At 44.6% G+C, this 17,138-nt stretch overlaps 2 non-coding genes across 2 annotated transcripts; both read right to left on the reverse strand.

Annotated features, from left to right (window-relative positions):
- Positions 1 to 7,744: 7,744 nt before the first annotated feature.
- On the reverse strand, positions 7,745 to 7,818 carry Trnat-ugu (transfer RNA threonine (anticodon UGU)). The gene has a single exon. It is a non-coding gene; the product is annotated as a tRNA-Thr (tRNA).
- Positions 7,819 to 16,524: 8,706 nt separating this feature from the next.
- Trnas-uga (transfer RNA serine (anticodon UGA)) lies at positions 16,525 to 16,599 on the reverse strand. Its single transcript has one exon. It is a non-coding gene; the product is annotated as a tRNA-Ser (tRNA).
- Between the last annotated feature and the right edge of the window lie 539 nt (positions 16,600 to 17,138).

A 17,138-nucleotide genomic window follows, 5' to 3' on the forward strand; every position in this document is an offset into this window, starting at 1 on the left:
GAGTCCAACTGACCTAGTACATAGTACTGCTACCAGAGGACACTGTCGTCCCATGGCTGTCAGGTGAGAAAAGGACTCAGCCATTGCTGCGCTGCTGCAGAGAGGCAGCAGTGTACTTATTTATTTTGGAAAAATTTATTTAGGGCCGGATTTCACGTAGTTTATTTATTACACTGAAACAAAACATTTGCTCTGATGAACTTGAGGCCACACTACATAGCCTACAGACCTGAAAATTACTTGTAAATTATCTAAATAATGCAGTACACTAAGTGCAGACATGCAAACAACTTGTGAATTGTCAAAATAATGCATCTATAACGCTCTGCAAATACGCTCTCTAATTGTAAACTGTCGAAATAATGCATTTCGCAGCCCACAGACCTGCAAACTACTTGTAAATTGTCAAAACAATGCATGTCTAACGCTCTGCACACACGCTCACTAAATATAAACTGTCGAAATAATGCAGTACACAGCACACAGAGCTGCAAACTATTTGTAAATTATCGAAATAATGCATTACTCTGATGTACAGAGACATCATCTACTCGTAAATTGTCAAAATAATGCATGTAAAAGGCACTGCAAACACGGCCACTATCGAAATAATACGTTGCACAGCCTACAGACCTGTTCACAAAATAATGCAACAAACACGTTCACTACGCATAAAATTGGCAAAATAATGCTGTATAACGCTCTGCCAATAACCTCACAAAGCATAAACACCCAAAAATAATGCAGTGCAAAACACTCATCGCATGTAAAATCGTTTTTGAACTACCATTTAGAAATTCGACCATGTCGTATAGCAAACTGCTCTCTACAAAGGTTTGAACACACGCACACGCCGACGCCAACCGGATGTGGGCGAACCATCACTCTCACACTGCTGCCAATTACAGCCAGCAGGGAAAGTCGTGTCTATTTTCAGGTATACAGTTAGAATTCTACGAGTATTATACTGACGTCACAGTTCTATGTAAATAAGAGCCAAGTCACCTTCTGTATGCGCACCTAATCACCGTGGCCAAGGCGAACCTGATGGTCCAGTGCCAAGAGAGATGTTTGCATAGCGGCTCACCCTCGCAGATAGAGCTAAAAGGTTCTCAATGTTATACTGATGTCGCAGGTCTATGTAAACAACAGCCAACACCCCTCTGAATGCACTATAGAAATCTATTGCAATGCTTCCTAGAATAGCACAGGTTGCATTCTCCCTAGTGATCCTAATGGGACTTGCGAGACACCTCCATCACGTACGTGTTTACTCAGCCACCACGCATACCTGCCCAGGATGAGTGATGCATTGCCGTGAAGCATTCGTGTAGTGACTCACCGTCGCAGGCACACCTGAAAGGTTCTCGATGTTATACTGATGTCACAGGTCTATGTAAGTAACAGCCAAATCTACCTCTCAGAAATTGTAATGTGTCGCAGAAATAGTTAACGGTTGCTTTTGTAGGAGCTTTTGTGATGTCTCAGCTTGTCTGCATGGAAATTCTTGTCCTAGCAGAACCTGTTTACGAAAATAGCCAAGAATAACGCCGAATGCATCCCTCCTGATGGTCCTCATGCAGCACCCCATCCATCACATGTTACCCTTCCTGAAAATCATTAAGCTCAGCTTTCAACAAACATCTCCAAAACACAAACGTACTCACCACTATGTAGAGGCTCCTATGTCCCGACACAAAGGATGTCTTATGAATGAATGGAGCATTATGATTGGCTCTTACTGAATTTACCTACCAAATTACTGATGCCACCGGTGTGGAAGCACTGTCAATCTTTCTCTTTCTGCAGACGAGACTTTCAGTGGCAAAACTATTTCGTACAGATTGCCATATTGCACTGACAGTTATACCCTACAAAATTGGCCTACAGATCGTCAAATACGGAATGATCTTCCTCAATTACACTGCTCTGCCACTGAGGATGGAAGCTTGAATACTAGAATGTGAAACCAATCTCCAACCCAGCAGTATATCATCGCGTACCATGTCGATGTAGTAAACATACAATTCGTATTGTAAGCGTACTGTCATATCGCTAGCTTGGTTGTGGAGTATCTTTGCGGGCAGCCACGCCTGTAGAGTCGAGCGCGGGACACGGAACTGTTATGTTGTGTAGTGTGTAGCTCTGCATGTGAGAGGCATTGTTAGTATGGAAGTTGAAGTGTTGCTACAAGTCCTACTACAGTAAAGTGACAAAATAAGCAAATGATTCAGAGGAAAGTGCGTCAAGAAGTAATTTAAAAATGTGCAGTGCTGCTGACAATGTATTTGTGTATCCTCTCGTTGCGTTTCGTACGGTACAGTATCGATCATCCGCGCCATGTTCGGTCTCCACGAATGAACTAATGGAATCAGTAATACTGTGCACCACAATAGAGAGCATTTAAGTGCCTGTGTCTTGTAGCGAGCATAAGAACTTTCGTTCGATCATTCGGCTTCCGCATCATCAACAATCACCCGCGTCGTGTCGGTTAAGCATACGCTCATCTGAGTGGACAGATAATCATCAAGATTGTTAATTGGGATAAACAGTTATGAATTAGAATGTAAACAGTGCAACCTGAAATTTCCTTTAATCGTCTCAGAATATAGTTGTTCACACCAGACGTAGAACAGTGTTGTGTTCTGACGATGAGGGGCTCCCCTGACTCGCTTGCATATTTCGATAGATAATTTCAGGCGAGCCAGCAACAGTATGGAGCAGAACAGTACGACCGCCGCGGGATTATCAGGTACGTGGCGTGGACAGGGCGCATGGTCACGAAACGACGACCAGTTTAAAGGTACCACCACACCCATTTGTACCCCCGGGCATGTTACAGTATCCTGCGCCATACAAAATCGCCCCTTTAGCATCATGCATATATCCATTGACCGCCAGACACTCGAACATTTACCGTGTAGATAGACAGCATAAGCACATGCACCGTAGGTATGCTACTCGCAGAACTAGATATTTCCCACAAGGTCAGGCAGTCATCCGTCGCAGGTGATGGTCACAAGTCATCCGCTGCTGACGAGTGACCAAGGCGCCCACAGCGGACAAACTGTTGTACAAAGTCGGGCTTGTTTGCCCTTGGCACAAAGGCTTTACTGTTTCTGCTGCTTGCTTGCTTGCTTTCTACACCCCTCAGCAGACTCGGGGATTACAAGAACACATGTATTTTCACATTGTTTGCCAGAATATTATACCATTCTCGATATCAAGCACGTAGCAATATTGCTTGCATAGCAGTATCACTCACGTAGTATAATTCAGAAGATGTAGACTGGAAATTATTTCTCTAGAAGCCCGAAACTTTAGTGAGGTGGAGCGCGCTGTAAACCACTGAGTAACTAGAAACTTATCCTGTCTGTGAAGGCCTTTATGTGATAACGAGAAAAGAATAGACGAAATTCTCCAACCCATCTTTCACCTGCTAGATGCGCACACCACAATCGATGTTCTCTCAACCAAATAAAGACGGGAAATGTGCAGAAGCAGTCAACCAGACAATTTACATGGGAGTGAATAATGGTCCAGAGCAAACAAACATCCATACTGGATCGTCTCAAATTTCCACGCGATCACGAAGACTGTCCAACACACTGAGTATTAGTTCGCGATTCAGCCATCTAGAGGACGACACAGTTAAGTCAGCTACGTTCCTGCATCCCAACAGGCCTCTCCATTCAGACGGTTCCTGCCATTAGCAGGAAACGTGAATCATTCACGCCGCAGGCCACCGCCATGCAATCCGACACAGAATTGTCCTAGGAAACTGGCTACATATACATTTAATCACTGTACTTACAATTAAATATTATGATCACGGTCTCAAAGTATCGGAAATACACCCCGCTGATGGCTGTGGTCCTGGAAATAGAAATATCTGTACCATTCTAACGACTTGACATATTTTTCCCTTTGCTATCGCAGTATTCCATGTCAAATCCATACCTTCCTTACGACTGGACATAGTCATTTCCTTTGCACTTATCGCTTCGAAAGGTATCGCGAAGTCAGGTATAGATTTAAGTGCAGGACGCTCAGAGGCGTTTAAGGAATAATTCTTCCCTTGTTCCTTACATGAGTGTAACAGGAAAAAAAGTCCTAATAACTGTACGACGTGAAATATTCTCTGCCATGCAAAGTGGTTTATAGGGTATTCATGTAGATGTAGATGTAGAAAGAGAAATATGTCCAGTTTAATTCAGCGCCACCTGGCAAGTGAAACCAAGAAGTTGGCCCGAGTTTTTGTTACTTTTTTAACAACGTTGTATTACATATCTTCCACTATCACGACCATCAAATACTGCTTATACTTACGTCCTGATTTTGCGAATGCTTATCCTACAATTACATAGCACGTTGAACTCCCTTTCCGCTGTGTCACTTCGTTGCTGCTAGATTACGTCCTGTCCACACAAATACAGCGTCATTCAAAAAGGATTTCTTGTTTATTACAGAGAAAATGGGAAGGATAGAAACACGTTGTGTATGTCACATTATAGAGAAAGGTTCAAAGATTTATGTTCACACAGACACTACGCCATACACTCAGTGGGAGCACCACGCGTTGCTCGAGAAACATCGAATCGGTGGTCCATTTCAGTCCACAGACGAAGCCACATGTCCCTGTTTATTGAATCGACAGCTTCAAAAACTTCCCAGCTCTTGAAGAGTGCTACCATAGATCGGACAAAGACTTTGTCTCTTAATCTACCCCCACAGGAGAAAAGAAATTCCATGGTGTTGGGTCTGGGGACCTGGGAGACCAAAAGCAATGAGCAAGATCTTGTTGTCCACCTCTTCCAATCCAATGTTGTGGGATGTTGTTGTTAAGATAACGCTGCACCTCAAGGTGAAAGTGAGGGGAGGCATGTGCTGGCGTCATTCATATAAATGAAATCATTGGCATCTTTGTGAAGTTAAGAAAGCAACCAATTTGGCAGCATGTCCGGGTATGACATTCCTGTCTGTTACCTCCGAAAAAAAAAATCCATAAACTTTGCGAATAGAAACGGCACAAAACACATTCGGTTGCGCTGAGTCTCTTTCAAGCTATACGACGACCCAAGGATTTTGTGACCCGCAAATTTTTACATTATGGAAGTTAACTTTAGCCGATAGGCGAAACATCAATTCGTCGGAAAAGATGAGTCGTTCGGAAAATGTGTCGTCGTATCCTAGAGAAATGAAATGCAAAATAAGTAAATTTTGTTATGGTCTCCGGGGCGCAATTGGTGCAGTGACTGCAACTTGTAAAGCTTCACATGCAGGCCTCGTTTCAGAGCACATCACACCGTTGTTGTTGTTGTCTGAATAAGATGAAGTTACTGGTATACCCGCCTTGTGGACTTGCGAGGGCTCCGTGTGAACGCATCTTGTATACGCTCGACATTTTCATCAGATGTGCGTGGCTGACCAGTGCTCTTCCCTTCGCAGTTGCAACAACATTTCAGCAATTTTATATGTCATCCATAAATTTGCCTGTGCAGACGCGGTTTCTTGCTCAATGGACGTCGGAATGCACGTAGCACAATAGACTGACTTCGCGCAAATTCCAGCACACAGAATCATTTTTCTTGTGGTATAGTCTTCCTGTTGCTACAAACAGACAGCAGCGCTGCTGTGTCAAAGCTCTGAACATTTCTCTATCCAGTGACATGCGCAATGTGTTTCTATCTTTCAGAGTTTGTCTGTAATAAATAATTGAAATTTGTTGTCTCTCCTTGAATCATGAAAGTAACAAAAGCCATGACCTCCTAACAGTGCTTTCTCAAGCATTCAACTCATGTACAGTGCTTCATTGAGTCCTTAAATTAAATATTACTTCACCAGAAATAATATATCGGTGAGTGTCATTGCACAGCATAAACAGAAACCACCACTTCATTAACATCTTAAATGCAAAGGGCACATGAGATAAGGTAATTGGTGAGGAAAGGAGGCATGGTGAAGAGGCCAAGCCAGTCAGCCTTTAAGTAGTAAACGTAGTTGTGTTACAAACCAAAGCTAACAGCTTGCGAATAAGTGCTGATAAAAGATAAAACACTGCACTTGCAACCAGCAACAGCCTACCTAACAACAACATAGGGTTCGTTATATGGTGGCCAAACTATGAGTAGCTCTTATTTATCTTAAACATATTCCGCCTCCATAGCCGAGTGGTTAGCGCAGCAGAATGCCATGCGAAGGGCCCGGGTTCGATTACCGTATGGATAGGAGACGGGGACTGGGTGTTGTGATGTCTTCATCGTCATATCATCCTCATCGACGCGCAGGTCGCCGAAGCGGCGTCAACTAAAACGACTTGCACCAGGCGACCGGTCTACACGACGGAAGACCCTAGCCAAACGACCTCTCATTTCATGTCGAACATTAACATTTTAATAAAGATTACTATTGCTTCTGCGATACGTGAAATAAATACGGTTTACGTCCAATTAGCTCTTATGCCCTCTTCCACAGTTACCTACCCAGTTATGGGTTTCACGGCTACCACAACAAGCCACATCCCAGCATTATGGAAATTAACGTCCTCTTTGTACATAATACTGTACATGCATAAATTCACAAAATAATAGAAAATTTGCGATAATACTATTCCAGTTATATCTCTCCCCCCCCCCCCCCCCCCCCCAAAATAACCCCGAGATCCTACATAAGATAGGAAATGTAAAAATGTTGCAGATTAAGAAAAATAACTATATCCACAGCCTACGCGAGAATCCCATCCTAGCTAAGAATGTATATGACAAAGAATGGCAGAGTCTCTAGGAATCCAAACCGTTGTTGTGGTCTTCAGTCCAGAAACTGGTTTGATGCAGCTCTTCATGCTACACTATCCTGTGCAAGCTTCTTCATCTCCCAGTACTTACTGCAACCTACATCCTTCTGAATCTGTTTAGTTTATTCATCTCTTGGTCTCCCTCTACGATTTTTACCCTCCACGCTTACCTCCAATACTAAATTGGTGATCCCCTCATGTCTCAGAATATGTCCTACCAACCGATCCCTTCTTGTAGTCAAGTTGTGCCACAAACTCCTCTTCTCTCCAGTTCTATTCAATACCTCCTCATTAGTTATGTGATTTACCCATCTAATCTTCAGCATTCTTGTGTAACAGCACATTTGGAAAGCTTCTATTCTCTTCTTGTCTAAACTATTTATCGTCCACGTTTCACTTCCATACAAGGCCAACTAACCCTCTGTATGTAGCGCTTCATGTGTGTTATGTTTATGAGTGCAAGCTCTTTCTCCGGTTCGGCATACGTCAACTTATAGTCAATGCCACGCTCAGTATTTATTTGCAAGCAGTTATCTTTGGTCTTTATCGAAGCAAGGTCTACTACTCCAAGGCTGACAGGCATACTTCTTCATGATGCCCACTTCTTTCCTCACCGTCTATCGTATTCGCCCTTTCCTTAGCTAACATCTTCTTTTTTTGCAAGAACATTCCTCTAATCACTTGAAAGTCTACTTTCTCCATTTATTGTGTAACATAATTTCACAGTGGGGAAATCCTTTGGTTCGTTGCAAAAGTTATTGATAATTTCTCCAAAAGACAGGTATGCAACTGACCCATTCTCAATGCTTCGTGTAATAGCACGTCCTATTCATTGTTTCCTCCAGTACATTTTCCCGCAGAAAGTACCTATGTAAATGTAAATGATGACTGACAACCTCAGCTTCCGACAGGTGTTGTTGTTATACCTCGATGTGGACAGCTGAAAATGTGTGCCCCGACCGGGACTCGAACCCGGGATCTCCTGCTTACATGGCAGACGCTCTATCCATCTGAGCCACCGAGGACACAGATGAATAGCGCGACTGCCGGGGCTTATCTCTTGCACGCTTCCCCTGAGACACACATTCCCAACTGTCCACAATTCTACATATGTATTGTACCTTATAGACGTTTGCCCACCCACTCATTACTCGCGCGCGCTTTGTTAAAATCGAGTCAAATTTACCAACAGCTTGGGGCGTGAGCCCACTTATCAATATAACGCTGTACTCCTGGCCTGGATGCACGCAATGACTCCGCTGGGAAGGGTGTCAAAAGTCGTTGTCTCCTCTCCTGAGGCAAGCTGGCTCGCAATTGTTTTTAAGTGTTCCTTGACATCCTGGCTCGTTGCACTGGGACATAACAGGTATATGAGCTAGCCCCACACTCGTTCTGTCGGGGATAGACATTGTAACCTTGTTGGCCACGCCAGTGCCTCATGACGCAGACAATTCACACAGTCTAGTCCCATGTGTGGACAAACATTGTCCTGTTTAAAAACGCCACCACAATATTATCGATGAGAGAGAACATATAAGAACACAGGATCGCTGATGTATCGTTGTGCCGTCAGAGTTCCTTTAGTCACCACCAGCCATGACCTGAAGTCATAGCGCATGGCTCTCCACACCTTGACGCCAAGTGTAACATCGCTGTCCCTCTCCAAAGCACTGCAAGAATGAGACCTCTCCCCGTGTAAGCGCGATCCTCGCTGACAATGGTCATCCGGGGTAGTTCAGAACCGCGATTCATCGCTAAACACGATGCGTCGCCTACCTTCGGCAGTCCGTGCTTCCGATCATGGCACGATTCCAAATGCGGCCGTTTGTGCTGTAGTGCTGACAGCAGCCTACGCGTGGGACGGTAATTCCCTAGTCTGGCTGCTGCTTTTCTCTGACCACTGGTTTGGAATGACACAGAGTGTTGCTGGTTGTCCTTTACTATCCGTGAAAACCAAATTGACCCTTGGCGCGGTGGGTGATGGGAGTGACTGTAAATGGAAAATACCTTTACAGTCGCTCCCATCACCCACCGCGCCAAGGGTCAACTTGGTTTGTGTGGGCTGCACTCGTTCTCGGATAGCAGGCGCAGATGTAAAGGAGATACAGTACAACGATCCTTCTTTGCAGTGATCACAGGTGGTCGACCAGTACCTCGAAGACGAGTATACCATCCGTCACTTTACCATGTAGTCTAGCATCAGGCCACTACCAAATCCAAATGCGCCACAAATCTGGATATTGTACTATTCGACGAGTGGGTTACGTGAAGACCCCAAAATAATGTCACTTTTAAACTCTGCCAGGCGCTCATAACGCTGTCTCATACGATACGCGCAATCTCCGCGTCCTTCGCAGTGACCACTTAGAATATGAAGCTGTTTACGTCCCATATATACCTTACCAGCCTGGTGACAATACAAGACACGAACAACACTAAAACACTGCGGTTCTATCTGTCACAGTGAATTTCATCTTGACATTAGCGCGCGGATTAGCCGCGTGGTTTGAGGCGCCATGTCACGGATTGCGCGGTCCCTCCCGCTGGAGTTTCGAGTCCTCCCTCCGACATGGGTGTGTGTGTGTTGTTCTTAGCATAAGTTAGTTTAAGTAGTATGTAAGTCTAGGGACCGATGGCCTCAGCACTTTGGTCCCTTAGGAATTCACAAACATTTGAACATCTTGACATCCGACTACCTTTTCTGGTTGCTTTTGTTCTTTTCGGCAGTTTGTCATTAAATGAAGTTGTCGTTCATTGTAGGAGAACTTTGCCGTTTGGCACTTTTTTCTGTTAATACACTACCGGCCCTTAAAATTGCTACACCACGAAGATTACGTGCTACAGACGCGAAATTTAACCGACAGGAAGAAGATGCTGTGATATGCAAATGATTAGCTTTTCAGAGCATTCACACAAGGCTGGCGCCGGTGGCGACACCTGCAACGTACTGACACGAGGGAAGTTTCCAACCGATTTCTCACACACAAACAGCAGTTGACCGGCATTGCCTGGTGAAACATTGCTGTGATGCCTCGTGTAAGGAGGAGAAATGCGTACCATCACGTTTCCGACTTTGATAAAGGTCGGATTGTAGCCTATCGCTAATGCGGTTTATCGTATCGCGACATTTCTGCCCGCGTTGATCGAGATCCAATGACTATTAGCAGAATATGGAATCGGTTGGTTCAGGAGGGTAATACGGAACGCCGTGCTGGATCCCAACGGCCTCGTATCACTAGCAGTCGAGATGATAGGCATCTTATCCTCATGGCTGCGGTTACCCTTGACGCTGCATCACAGACAGGACCGCCTATGATGGTGTACTCAACGACGAACCTGCGTGCACGAATGGTAAAACGTAATTTTTCGGATGAATCCAGGTTCTGTTTGCAGAATCATGATGGTCGCATCCATGTTTGGTGACAGCGCGGTGAATGCACGTTGGAAGCCTGAATTAGTCATCGCCATACTGGAGTATCACCCGGCGTGATCGTATGGGGTGCGATTGGTTACACGTCGCGGTCACCTATTGTTCGCATTGGCGGCACTTTGAACGGTGGACGTTACATTTCAGACGTGTTACGACCCGTGGCTCTACCCTTCATTCGATCCCTGCGAAACCCTACATTTCTGCAGGATAATGCACGACCGCATGTTGCAGGTCCTGAACGGGCCTTTCTGGATACAGAAAATGTTCGACTGCTGTCCTGGCCAGCACATTCTCCAGATCTCTCACCAATTGGAAAACGTCTGGTCAAAGGTGGCCGAGCAACTGACTCGTCACAATACGCCAGTCACTACTCTTGATGAACTGTGGTATCGTGTTGAAGCTGGATGGGCAGCTGTACCTGTACACGCCATCCAAGCTCTGTTTGACTCAATGACCAGGTGTATCAAGGCCGTTATTACGGCCAGAGGTGGTTGTTCTGGGTACTGATTTCTCAGATTCTATATACCCAAATTGCGTGAAAATGTAATCACATGTCAGTTCTAGTATAATACATTTGTCCAATGAATACCCGTTTATTATCTGCATTTCTTCTTGGTGTAGCAATTTTAATGGCCAGTAGTGTGGTCTGCGACTCGCCACGAATTCCTCTCCTGTGCCAACCTCCTCATCTCATAGTAGCTCTTGCACCCTACGTTCTCAGTTATTTGCTGGATGTATTCCAATCTCTGTCTTCGTCTACAGTGTTTACCCTCTAACAGCTCTGTCTAATACCACGGAAGTTATTCCCTGGTGTCTTAACAGATGTCCTATCATCCTGTCACTTCTTCTTGTCAGTGTTTTCCACACGTCCCTTTCACTGTTGATTCTATGGAGAATCTTCTCATTCCTTATCTCACCAGCCCACCTAATTTCCAAAATTCGTCTGTAGCACCACGTCTCAAATGCTTGGATTCTCTTCTATTCCGGTTCTCCCACATTCCATGTTTCACTACCATGCAATGCTGAGCCCCAGAAGTTTGCTTGTAGATATTTCTTCTCCAAATTAAGACCTATGTTTTATCCTAGCAGACTTCTCTTGGCCAGGTATGCATTTTTTACCAATGCTAATCTGGTTCGTGATCCGAAATTCTGATGTTAAGTTTTTCGCTGTTCTCGACTCTGCTACTTCTCATTGCTTTGAGTCTTGACTCTTGTAAATATTGTATATTATCTGAAAGATAACGTCTATTCAAATTTTTCTTCAGTCTTCAGCTTCCATTATCAACCGCAACGTCAGAACTGTGTCTCTAGCGCCTCTACCTTTCCTAAATCCATATTGATCATTCTCTAACAGATCATCAAAGAAGCAATGATGGGAAATAAAAGAAATGTTCAAGAGTGGGATTAAAATTCGAGGTGAAATATCAATGATAAGATTCCCCAAAGAAGCTGCTATCCTGAGTGAAACGGAAGAAGAATTATAGGATCTGCTCGATGGAATGTCTGTTGAGTACATAATATGGACTGAGAGTAAATCGACCTGGAAAGGACGTTGGACAATGTAAAATGGTGCAAGATGTTCGAAATTCTGACAAAAATAAGGGTAAGCTATAGGGAGAGACTTGCGAAATATTTTTTACTCTATATCCAGAGATCATATTTATACGTAAAACAGTTTTAGATTTCCACAGGAAATTGATGTAACTAAATAAAATACATATAGTCTCCATCACGCAAAATATTTAAGAAGTAATGTACTAGTACTTTTTACAATTTTATTTAGTTATAGAGCACGATAAACTCATAGTGGTGTTCTTCGAACGAGCTGTGTGACACATTGAATTGTGCTGCTGATAGATGTCACGGTGTTGAGGAAAAGCAAAGTACATGTGGTGGTGGGCACGATAGATGCATTCTTGTGTTGACCAATTGTACCTTGCAGAATTACGAGATCAGTCAGAGAGTGCCACGAGGACACCCCCCAGACCGTAACGCTCCCTTCTCCGGCCTGGACCATCCCGACGATTGTTGCACGGTGTTTTCTTTCAGAAGTTTAACGTCATATACGGCAACAGCCATCTGCCAAATGGAACATAAAACGTGAATCATTTGAAACGGTCACGTGAGGCCACCAGTGAACACCCAGTTGCGGTACTTCCGGGCAGATTCCAGCCTTCGTCGGCTAACGGCATAACGGCAGCCAGAATGAGTGCATGAACCAGTCCCGTAAGCAACAAAGTTCGCAGTATGGGCGTTGAAGAGACCCTGTTGGTAGCCCCTTGGCTCATCTGGGTAGTCAGTTACTTACCAGTTGCATGTCTGTTCACCCGTACATGTATTCAGCCGTCGTTCACCCCTGTCATCAATGTCTCGTGACGGACCACAGTTGCCTCATCTCCGGTTTTGGATAGCACCATTCTGCCATGTCCGGTATACTTTAACCACTGCCGAACGCGAACAGTTTACAACTTAGCTGTTTCCGAAACGCTTCCACCCTGGATCCAAAAGTCGATGATCATGCTCTTTTGGACGTCAGATAAATCGCTCCGTTAACTCGGGACCCGAGTTCGAGTCTCGGTCCGGCACACAGTTTTAATCTGCCTGGAAGTTTCATACTGTCAACAATATTTCCCAAGCGCTAATCGCGAATAGAGCACGTGCTGTGTCCAGGCCTTGTGCCTACTGAGCCAGCAACCAACAGATTATGCTGGCACAGACGTCACAGGGGATGCTTTTAAGACGAGAGACAATGTATGGCTGTGCTCTGTCTGGCCACCAGGCAGCAGCCCAAATGCAGCCAGAGGTCACTGGCCCCACAGGCCTTCTTACCTCTGCCAGCCACATGGCCAAAAGTAGGACTTGCAGTATCCTGGTGCCCGGGTAGTGTTTAGGACAACACCTGCGCTGTGCTCCACCAGTTCACTCTGAGTGAGTTTCCTGGGCCAGACTGCAATTGAGAAAGCATTCCCACAAACAGAATCTGCTCTGTAGCCGCTGCCACGATGGTGTCATCGTCCACACCGACCTCGCCTCTAGGAACTGCCAGGTATGGACCTACACATTCATGGCCCCCACATCGAAGAAACATGCTCTCTGACGTGACATACAATTGGACTTAGTACTATTTATCACTGCTTTTCATCAGCAATGAGCCAGATTTAAACTTTCATGCAACCCTTTGGGACTTTCGCTCATCCTCTTGGGACTTCAACTTTTTCTTGTCGTCTTACGACTATAACTTTTGCAGATGCCTTCTGGACTTCGGCACGCTTAGTGCATGGACAGTGAATTTTGAAGCTTTCAATTTACCATGACATTTTCAAGTCTTCAGATTGTATTAATGTTCTTTCAATGTTGAATAACTGACTTGTTTCCAATTATTATTTCAAAACTACACTACTGGCCATAAAATTGCCACACCAAGAAGAACTGGAGATGATAAATGGGTATTCATTGAACAAATATATTATACTAGAACTGACATGTGATTACATTTTCACGCAATTTGGGTGCATAGATCCTGAGAAATCAGTACCCAGAACAATCACCTCTGGCCGTAATAACGGCCTTGATACGCCTCGGCATTGAGTCAAACAGAGTTTGGATGGCGTGTACATGTACAGCTGCCCATGCAGCTTCAACACGATACCACAGTTCATCGAGAGTAGTGACTGGCGTATTGTGACGAGCCAACTGCTCGGCCACCATTGACCAGACGTTTCAAATTGGTGGGCGATCTGGAGAATGTGCTGGCCGGGGCAGCAGTCGAACAATTTTGTATCCAGAAAGGCCCGTACAGGAACTGCAACATGCGGTGGTCCATTATCCTGCTGAAATATAGGGTTTCGCAGGGACCGAATGAAGGGTAGAGTCACGGGTCGTAATACATCTGAAATGTAACATCCACTGTTCAAAGTACCGTCATTGCGAACAAGAGGTGAGCGAGACGTGTAACCAATGGCACCCCATACCATTATGCCAGGTGATACGCCAGTATGGCGATGACGAATACACGCTTTCAATGTGCGTTCACCGCCATATCACCAAACACGGATGCGACCATCATGATGCTGTAAACAGAACATGGATTCACCCGAAAAAATGGCGTTTCACCATTCGTGCACCCAGGTTCGTCTTTCAGTACATCATTGCAGGCGCTCCTGTCTGTGATGCACCGTCAAGGGTAACCGCAGCCATGGTCTCCGAGATGATAGTCCATACTGCTGCATACATCGTCGAACTGTTCGTGCAGATGGTTGTTGTCTTGCAAACGTCCCCATCTGTTGACTCAGGGATCGAGACGTGGCTGAACGATCCGTTACAGCCATGCGAATAAGATGCCCGTCATCTCGACTGCTAGTGATACGAGGCCGTTGGGATCCAGCACGGCGTTCCGTATTACCCTCCTGAACCCACCGATTCCATATTCTGCTAACAGTCATTGGATCTCGACCAACGCGAGCAGCAATGTCGCGATACGATAAACCGCAATCGCGATAGGCTACAATCTGACCTTTATCGAAGTCAGAAACGTGATGGTACGCATTTCTCCTCCTTACACGAGGCATCAAAACAACGTTTCACCAGGCAACGCCGGTTGGGCTGCTGTTTGTGTATGAGAAATCGGTTGGAAACTTTCCTCGTGGCAGCACGTTGTAGGTGCCGCCACCGGCGCCAACCTTGTGAGAATGCTCTGAAAAGCTAATCATTTCCATATCACAGCATCTTCTTCCTGTCGGTTAAATTTCGCGTCTGTAGCACGTCATCTTCGTGGTGTAGCAATTTTAATGGCCGGTAGTGTAACTCCTCTCAGAGAATATTGTTTCTATGTTGTTACAACAAACCTAATATTCATTTTATATCTGGGTATATTTCCGGCACCGCCTTCGACGGACACTTCAACGGGGAAAAGAGGTATAAGAATATAGTGGCATCAGAAGTAACGTCCACTAAACAGTGAAAAGTTGTTCGTCGAGTATAAATGTAGATCTAAATGAACATAAACCATGACTAGTTCTTTTCATTCCAATAACTGAGTAAAACATCTCTAAAGTCTTTAAAAACAATATATTGGGCGAACTGTTCCTGATGAATCAAACTTGCAAAAATTCTTACACTTAACTAGAAAACTTTCCACAGGTACACCCTTACCTGTACATGAACCAGACTCCAAAAGACTGCCACACTATATTCCGATAAATTTCTTTAAGCCCTTCGGCATGTTTGGCTTCTAGACCTTCATGCTCAGCAATACATCGCACCTGCACCTGAAATAATCCGTCTTCTAGGGATGATTTAACTTCCGCGCACTGCTCCTCTAGCTTTTATTGTCTGCTACTACAGTCGTCGCTAACCTTTTGTTACAATGAATCACCGTCACTTGAATCCAAACATACAGTTTGCTTACACTTTCTCTACCTTTTGTTCTAGCTTACAACCTCAAGAAATAACACTTCTATTATATTCCTTAGTGAGTGAGAATTTGTTTTAGTTAAGATCATTTTTAAGATCAGTAAACATGGGGTACACGCTTCGAAACAATTGGTTCATACTTCAGAATAACTGCTCTGAGTCTTATTGTAATGCTAGAAAACATTCGGTGCAAAGTTTCCAAGACTGACTGCAACATAATGTTATTACGTACTCGCACTGCCTACTCTAAGTACCTAGACACCTGACACTGTTTGTGCATCAGTTTTCAATTACAGCTGAACACTAATCTCAAATACAGACCCACACTTCCCTTCAAAATTATTGATTATTATACAGTCCGCCAGAAAAATGAATACACCCTTTGTCAGGTTCTATCGAGAGATCGATATTGTTGTTCGATTTGAGTCATGAGTGTGTTGTAGTACGGTCTTTGGCTCAACAGATGTTAGTAGTACTTTCATCTCGGTATTCAGAAAACACAATGGTTCGGGCACGCTTGACATTCGAGTAACGAAAATGTATTGTGAAATGGTTTTCCAAGTTTGATAATGACGTTGAAGTGCAACGTCAATGGAGACGGGAGTCTGAAACAGAACCACCAACCTGCTTAACAATTAAACGTATCACTGTCAAGTTTTAATTGCATAGGACGATTTGCGATATCCACAAAGGAAGATCAGCAAGACAGCATTCAGCTACAAGTCCTGCTTCGGCGGCTCTCGTGTTGGAAACGTTTGTTAATTTTCCACAGAAGTCTGCTACGCAATGTGCATATGAAGTGGGGATTAGCAGTACTAGTCCAGAATAAGATTTTCACTCTGCAGCGGAGTGTGCGCTGATATGAAACTTCCTGGCAGATTAAAACTGTGTGCCGGACCGAGACTCGAACTCGGGACCTTTGCCTTTCACGGGCAAGTGCTCTACCAACTGAGCTACCCAAGCACGACTCACGCCCCGTCCTCACAGCTTTACTTCTGCCAGTACCTCGTCTCCTGCCTTCCAAACTTTACAGAAGCTCTCCCGCGAACCTTGCAGAACTAGTACTCCTGAAAGAAAGAATATTGCGGAGACATGGTTTAGCCAGAGCCTGGCAGAAGTGAAGCTGTGAGGATGGGGCGTGAGTCGTGCTTGGGTAGCTCAGTTGGTAGAGCACTTGCCTGAGAAAGGCAAAGGTCCCGAGTTCGAGTTTTGGTGCGGCACACAGTTTTAATCTGCCAGGAAGTTTCATAGCAGTACCAATGTACAAAGAATTCTGAAATCTGCAAAGTGGAAAGTTTACATTCCACGATTACTGCACGCGATTAATGATGACGATCCTGATCGCCGAATGCAATATTGCGAAGGGCATCAGCAAATGGTGACTAATGAGGAACAATTTGTGACGAAGAAGAGTGGAGTGACAAGGCACAATTTAAACTTAATGGAACCGTGAAACGGCATAACAGTTTGTACTGGGCACCGGAAAATCCGCATGTTTATGTG

The sequence above is a fragment of the Schistocerca serialis genome, chromosome 7, assembly GCF_023864345.2.
Source record: "Schistocerca serialis cubense isolate TAMUIC-IGC-003099 chromosome 7, iqSchSeri2.2, whole genome shotgun sequence".
In the NCBI taxonomy this organism is placed as follows: Eukaryota; Metazoa; Arthropoda; class Insecta; order Orthoptera; family Acrididae; genus Schistocerca; species Schistocerca serialis.